We start from the raw sequence: 8467 nt of genomic DNA, 5'->3' as shown, positions 1-8467 counted from the left end.
ACAACAGCCTTATATATCAGTAATGTACACATGAAAACATAACTGATTACAATGATTAGACTAGGGTAGTGTGGTTAATTTGTATTTTATGTAGTGATTCCATGGAAGAATGCACCCGGACAGACACATTACACAGAAGAGGAACTTCATTTCATTAATACTCGCTTAAAACACATGACCAAAAAAACCCAAAATACAAACCTTGACTTTTGAGTTGTTGCCTGTTCATCCATGTGGGATCAAAATCCTACATAGTCTGATAAAACATCTTCCTTTCTCCTGCATCTCTTTTTGCCTGCTGTTTACTTTTATGAACTGGCAAAATGTGGGATTAGGAAAGTATTTTGTGGAAGGCAGGTACTGCATTGGTTTCTCATTCTTTGTTCAAATCCTGCTTTAGGCTTCCAAAGACAAAGTGCTTCCAGCCCTCACAGGGTCAGTGATTTACTTAGGCTCTTCCTCCATGTGCACAATTACAGAGCATTAAACTTACAGCAGGACTAAATGGAGAGTACAGTTCTCTGACTTTGAATGCTTGTGTATGGTATCTTGCTCAATGGACCCACAAAAAGGCTGGTTTCAAACACTGTTCCTGTAGGCCACATTATAATTTTGTTGCAAACCTATACTACTTACTTCTGCCAGTAGATTTTTCTTTGTGAAGGTGGAAGGAAGGCTTGGGTGTAAAAGCCAGAGGAATTAGGAGAGTGGTGTGGTATCGAGGAGGGGGGAGTCCATGGAGAAGGCTGGCACTCCTGGTGTAAGCTGAGCCGCCTTCGATAACCACAAGCTACAGAAGCCAAAATATGCTCTATTGGGTACTCAAAGGATAAAAATACTGGTTAATTTTCAACAGCGCTCCTTCATTTGACTTTACAATTTACAACAGTGAACATTAATGCAGGAATAGCTTGGTTGAGGAGGAGTTTAAAATTAGAGCCCCTCTTCTCATTAGCCCCAACAGCCTGACCCAGGGTGACTGAGAAGCAATTTGTCGCCAGATTCTCATTTTGCTTCTGTTATGGCTCCTTGTAAATGAAGCGCGGCAATTTATTGTAGCACCTCTAGGAGTCAAGAACATAATGTGTAAAACACATACAAAAAAAAATCTTTCTTCACATTCATTAACACCCAGCACATAGAGGCTGTTCACTTTTCCCTCTAATGAAGTGGGGGGGGGGGGGGTGGATCTTAAATCTAAAGCTTTCCATCATGTGAAGAAGTCCTCTTCAGGCCATTAGACAGAGGCTGAGTTGTATTGAAGAAAGGTCATTGACAAAAACAGAGAATGGCAATATGAGGAAAAATAGAAAATGGATAAAGGAAGAGACTTTAGAAGCCTCAAAGAATGGAAAGTACATTTTTGGCATCCGCGATCAACCCTCCTTGTCTCTCAGTGTATTTTCTGTTGTAGGTGAAGAAAAGAATATGTGGCTTTTTATATAGCTGGAAATTGCTCTAGTGTTTGGCCAATTCTCATTTCTTCACCCTTGATCTGACCCTTGTAAGCGGCATTAAGTCAGGTTCATTTGAAGATCATATTGTCTTTAATCTCTGAAACCTGTTTGCTTGTTTCCTCTCCCCTCCCACATCCTTTGCAAAAAACTGCGGTGTCCACAGTTTTAATGCATTCTGACTGCATAAGAGGCTGCTCTGGCCCAGGGCTGGCCATAGGCTTTTATCTTACTCCTGTGATTAATTCTGATTAATGGTTTGTTGTGTGGGGTCTCACAAATGGCACCTCCAGATGAACCTAATAACAAATTAGTATATGGAAAAAATTGCCAGAGGGTCCAGGAGTGCCCTTTTGGATTAAATGCTGACAGTTGTCATATATGCTCACCCATTTCATGATGTAGTAATAGGCACTCAATAGTTATGGCAATAATAGCAGTCTTTTAAAACTCATTTTAATAAAAGTCAAATATTGAGTATATAGAACCAGGCAAAAAAGTCAGTAAAATTTGAAAGGTTTTCCTCTTTCTTTCTTTCTTTCTTTCTTTCTTTCTTTCTTTCTTTCTTTCTTTCTTTATGTTTATTTATCTTTCAGAGAGAGAGAGAGAGAGTGAGTGAGCAGGGGAGGGGCTGAGAGGGGGAGATATAGAATCCAAAACAGGCTCCAGGTTCTGCGTTGTCAGCACAGAGCCTGACGTGGGGCTCGAACCCACGAACTATGAGATCATGACCTGAGCCGAAGTCGGACCCTTAACCAACTGAGCCATCTAGGTGCCCCTGAAAGATTTTCTTCTGAGAGTTCATTGAGTGTTTATGAAGTACCAGGTACTGGGCAAGGCAGAGGAAATGATTTAACTAAGTTATCTCCTCATAACACTACGTTAGTATAATTAAAGTTGGTATAGGAGATTATGCATAGTAATATAGAATACAAATATTAATATCTTCCTCCCCACAATGCAGATGAGGAAACTGAGGCACAGAGATGTAGAATTACATGTCCAAAGTTGAAGAGTGAGAAAGAGGCAGAGCTAGGATTCCAGCCCAGGCCACATGTTACCAAGGCCGGCACCCATCCTCTCAGCACTCTGCCTCTCCCTGCAGGTCCTTTTGTTCCAGACTCCCACAACAAGGTCCTGTTCTCACTTCTCCTAAACTTAACAAACATCAATGTTTTTGATGCTACAGGTTAAAATTTTCTCTTTAAAATATTGAAATTTGTAACACTAAAGCACTTAAGCTTCTGTTTCCTGAATCATCAAATTTACTGTAGAGAATAAAACATTAGTTTCTTTTCTGCCTTATCCAAATGAGCAATGTCCATTTTTATGAACATTCTTTATTCTCCTCTCATCTACCTTTCTTAGTTCCACACGTAGTATATCTGAGATTTAGGCTGGTTTTGCTTTTGGCAGATAAGCTTTGGTTGTTTTTTTTTTTTTTTTTTTTTAATTTTTTTTAACGTTTATTTATTTTTGAGACAGAGAGAGACAGAGCATGAACGGGGGAGGGGCAGAGAGAGAGGGAGACCCAGAATCGGAAGCAGGCTCCAGGCTCTGAGCCATCAGCCCAGAGCCCGACGCGGGGCTCAAACCCACAGACCGCGAGATCGTGACCTGAGCTGAAGTCGGACGCCCAACCGACCGAGCCACCCAGGCGCCCCTTGGTTTTTAATGTTTTATTTGTCCTCACTCATAAACAGCATGTCTACTGACTAAGCATGGTTAATATTTGAAGGGCAAAATTTGTCACACCCAAAAAAGGTAAAATGAAAGAAATGTAAGAACAGTTGTCTTAGGCAATTTGGGTGGCTATAACAAAAATACCATCAACTGGATGGTTTATCTGCAACATAAATTTATTTCTCACAGTTCTGGAGGCTGGAAGTCCAAGATCAGGGTGCTGGCATGGTCACTTTCTGATAAGGGCTTTCTTCATAGTTGGCAGTGGCTGCCTTTTCACTGTGTCCTCACAAGGTGGAAAAAGAGCTAGTTAGTTCTTGTTTTGTTTTGCTTTGTTTTTTTCTTATAAGGACACTAATCTCATTTATGAGGGTTCTACCTTTTTGATCTGATTAGCTACCGAAGGCCCTACCTGCAAATACTATCACACAGAGATTAAGGTTTCACCATATGAATTCTGGGAAGACACAACATTCAGTCCGTAATAACAATTCAACTAAAAAACCTTTTGTTACAATTCTCAATTTCTCTCTGCTTTGATGTCTAAGTGCTACAGAACACATTGGCAGTACTGACTGCTATCTGTAGCTCATTCCTGGATGGGATCTTGATTACCTCACTGGGGCAGCTACTACTACCCCAGTTAGCTACCTGCTAACTGCATGAGACAGAGACCTGAGCAACTTAACAATTGTGATATTGTGATTTATAATAAGAAATATGTATTTGGTATTCATCCGCATTTCTGGCACAGAACTCCTAAATCCCTTGGAATTTCCTAAGTGATGGCAGCTATACAGGTATCTTCTTATGTTACTGAGGTAACTTTTGGATTGCATCTAAGGATGGGGGCTAGTTGTCAGTGGAGCCAACCATGTGATTGGAGGGTCAGCACTTTCAGTCTCACCCCTTGACCTCTAGGCAGGGGAGAGGAACTGGAGGTTGAGTTCAATCACCAATGATCAATGATTTCATTAATTGTGCCTTTATTTTTAAAAATTTTTTAATGTTTGTTTATTTTTGAGAGAGAGAGAAACAGGGCAGGGGCAGAGAGAGAGGGGGACACAGAATCTGAAGCAGGCTCCAGGTTCTGAACTGTCATCACAGAGCCTGATGCGGGGCTTGAACCCATGGACCGTGAGATCATGACCTAAGCTGAAGTTGGCTACTTAATGCACTGAGCCTCCCATGGTGCCCCAATCATGCCTTTTTAATGAAGCCTCCATAAAAACCCAAAAGGAGAGGTTCAGAGAGCTTCTGGACTGGTGAATACATGGAGGTGCTGGAAGACTGGCACCCTGGAGAAGGTATGGGAAGCCTGCAGCCCTTTCCAGCATACCTTGCCCTGGGCATCTCATCCATCTGGCTGTTACTGAGTTATATCCTTTCATAATAAATTCAGTAATCTAGTGAGTAAAATGTTTCTCAGTTCTGTGAGCTGCTCTAGCAAATTAATCAGACCCAAGGAGTGGGTGGTTGGAATCTCTGACCTTCAGCAATTTCATCTAAAGCCCCGGTGACAACTTGAACTCTCCACTGGCATCTGAAGTGTGTGTGTGTGTGTGTGTGTGTGTGTGTGTGTGTGTGTGTGTGTGTAGGGGGAGTAAGGGCTGTCTTGTAGGAGTGACCCCCTTTACCTGTGGAATATGATGCTATCTTAAGTAGACAGCATTTGCTGTTGTTGTTGGGAAAACATGTCCCCCTCCACCATTGCACGTTAGAAACTGGGGTCAGAAGACCCTTAATAATGAAAGAATGTAAGCTGCTGTAGTTGAATCCCATCATCATCTGGGGATTGTGATTGTGTGTATCTAGTTCTGTAGGACTATTAGCTCCACATGGACAGAATATGTCAGTCTTAGTGTATTCCTAAGGGAACAGCACAAGTTGTCACTGAAGGAATGATTCTTCTTTAGCAAAAAGAGCCCTGGGGCATCTGCACTCCGAAGGCTTTAAACAAACTTGAGTAAATGTGACATTGACCGGAAACTGGTCTATTTATTTCTAATTGTCTATTATTTCACTCAGAGCCATTCAATTCCTTTGAATTAACTGTGATAGTCTCCCTACCATTCTTTAATAAAATTTTTTTTTATTGTTTATTCATTTCTGAAAGACAGAGAAAGAGAAAGTGTGAGTAGGGGAGGGGCAGACAGAGAGGAAGACACAGAATTTGAAGCAGGCGCCAAGCTCTGCTCAGTCAGCACAGAGCCTGACACAGGGCTTGAACTCACAAACTGTGAGATCCTGACCTGGATGCTTAACCAACTGAGCCACTGAGGCACCCCTATAATTCTTATTTTCTTAAAATGTCATGTGATTCCTGAGGGACAAAAGAAAAGTTTTCCCACATAATACTTTGTGTACAACAAGAACTAAATAAAAATTGTGGGTTAATAATCTAAACCTTTAGGGGCGCCTGGGTGGTGCAGTCGGTTAAGCGTCCGACTTCAGCCAGGTCACGATCTCGCGCTCCGTGAGTTCGAGCCCCGCGTCGGGCTCTGGGCTGATGGCTCAGAGCCTGGAGCCTGTTTCCAATTCTGTGTCTCCCTCTCTCTCTGCCCCTCCCCCGTTCATGCTCTGTCTCTCTCTGTCCCAAAAATAAATAAATGTTGAAAAAAAAATTAAAAAAAAATAATAATAATCTAAACCTTTAATTCCTCCACTGATTAAAAAAACATATTTGTACCTCTTGTATGCAACCAGAATAGGCTAGATGCTGAGCTAGATGTTGGGGATTTAAAGATGGAGAATTTCTGTTCTTAAACTTAAGATCAATGAAGGGAGACACACAGAAACAGATGTAAAAAGATAGATTTCTCACTGATAATGTTCTAAATTGAGAAGCTTTGTTTATACATCAGGTTATCTGGGATTGTGTAGTTGATAAATTCACATGATTGACTGGATTTATTTCTTACTTTCCACAAAGCTGCTTTGGTGCGGTGTAGACCCCAAAATACAGATTATTAAATCAATCATTCTCAGAGATTAAAGTCAGTACATTCAGTACCTTCAGAGTAGTCTCAGTCAAATCCTAATTCCAACTTCTATATGATGTCATTTAGGTATTTGCGGGTTGTTCTCATGGGCTCATAAAGCCTAGGAGCCAAATTTACAGTGAAGCAAAACTTTCAGGGTACCTCACACACATGGGGCCCTAGAAATGAGTTCATATGGGCATATGTCTTAGCAAAACTTGCCAAAAGAAGATATTTTATCCATTGCTGTCTATGCCTTTCCATTTCAACTTCCCGTCCATCACAGGTAGGGTAGTGCATTAGCAGCCCGTAGCAGTTCTTAGATACAAGTGAAAATTGATTTGGAATGCATACTATTTGGATTCAGTGGGATCCATTTATATGTTTGCAATCACTTCTGTATACAGTTAAATTACTCTAGCTGCTATAGTCCTGATTTGAAAATTGAAATGAAATATATAGGATTTCAGAGGACCTTGAATAATCAAAATAATTGTGAAAAAGAAGAACAAAGTGGAAGACTCATATTTCTTGATTTCAAAACTTACTACAAAGATATAGTAATCCAAACAGTGTGTTACTGGCATAAGGATACACATATGGACTGATCGAATAGAATTGAGAGCCCAGAAATAAATTTTTATGTATATGGTCAGTTGATTTTCAACAAGGGCTCCAAGGCCATTCAATGAGAAAAGAACAGTCTCTTCAACAGATGGCACTGGGGAAAGGGGTACCACATGCCAAAAAATCACTTAAGTATTCTGTAGCCAGTGGTGCCTGGTTGGCTAAGTTGGTAGAGCATGAGATGCTTGATGTTGGGAGTCGTGGGTTTGAGCTCCATGTTGGGGGTAGAGATTACTTAAAAAATAAATAATATAATAGTCTTTCAGAAAAAGTTTCTGTAGCCAAAAAGCAGGAGAAACAGTATTATAGAGGTATGCCAAACAGATAAATAACAAAAGTATTACATTATTCCTATGAATTTTGTGATACTTTGATAACTTTTCCAAATTTGACTTCTTATTCTAAATAAGTATTGACCTTCATACCTAGTTTTGTATTCATACGTTTTTTTTGTTTATTCTGAAAGTGCTCCTGCCCCTCCACCCCCACACCAAACTGTATAAGTTTCAGGTCCCATAAAACCTGTGTTGACCTCTGGAAACTAGGTAGCAGGTCTCCACTAGACCAAATAGAACATATATTAATGACAAATGGAGTAAGGCTGAATGCTAGCTGCACTCGCTTCCTTAGCTGGGTGCTCTCATCTAAGGTACACATGAAAATTCTACCCAGAAGCTTTCTCACCTACTACACAGATGTTTCAAGTGGGGTTTGATCTACTCAGTATAAAATAAGGCTATCTTCTTCTAGATACTAGTTTTTCAAAACTGTTAATGACTATAGTTTTGGGCACTGAAGTGATTTAGCACTCTATATTTTCATTAATTAAAAAAATATTTATTAGTATATACTCTGTACAAGGCCCTGTGATAACCAAAAAGATGAGTGAAGCTAGATTCTGTCCTCAAATCAGTCTAGTAAGGGAGCTATCTATGTAGTAAAATATAAAGACATATCTATGTAGTAAAATATAAACAGTGATGAGTCTCAGAGAGGCTCTTAGAAAGTATTATGAGTGTATGATCATATAATGTATTGTTCAAGCTGGGGTACTTTTGAGAGTGAAAGAAAATGCTTCTAATAGTTGAACTAAGACAACAGGCATAAAGTGGGACAGTCCCAGGCAAACCAAGACCTATAGTAACCCTTGTTATGAGGAATTGGCAGGGAGGAAAATCATAGTGGAAAGGGGCATCTGTGATAGTTTTATGTGTTGGCTTGACTGAATCAGTGGATGCCCATATATCTGGTTAAACATTATTTCTAGATGTGTCTGGGAGGATGTTGCTGAATGAGATTAGCATTTGAATCAGTGGACTCAGTGAAGTAGATTAACCTTCCCGAAAGTGGGTGGGCTTATCACCTTTTTTCTTGCCCTTCAACTGAGATTTACATCAGCTGCCCTGTTTCCCAGGCCTTTGTACTTGAACTGAATTACACCACTGGGTTTCCTGAGTCTTCGGCTCACAGAAGGCAGGTCATGGCACTTCTCAGCTTCCGTAATTGGGTGAGTCAATTCTTCAGAATAAATCTCCTTTTATATCCCCCTGGTTCTGTTTCTCTGAAAAAGCTGTACTAATAGAGCTTCCACATTATATGTAGAAACTGAGGCCTAGGGGACCAATGAGTGAGATAAAGACACAGGAAGAAAGTAACAAATCATCAAATTCTGATCACCATTTATCTTAAAGTTGACTAGACCATGGTGCTCCTGACCCCTGA

This window comes from Puma concolor, chromosome B3 (genome assembly GCF_028749965.1).
Source record: "Puma concolor isolate L17-30 chromosome B3, mPumCon1.1.hap2, whole genome shotgun sequence".
Classification (NCBI taxonomy): domain Eukaryota; kingdom Metazoa; phylum Chordata; class Mammalia; order Carnivora; family Felidae; genus Puma; species Puma concolor.
The sequence above is the reverse complement of the archived record's forward strand: the minus strand, read 5'-3'. Positions refer to the sequence as shown.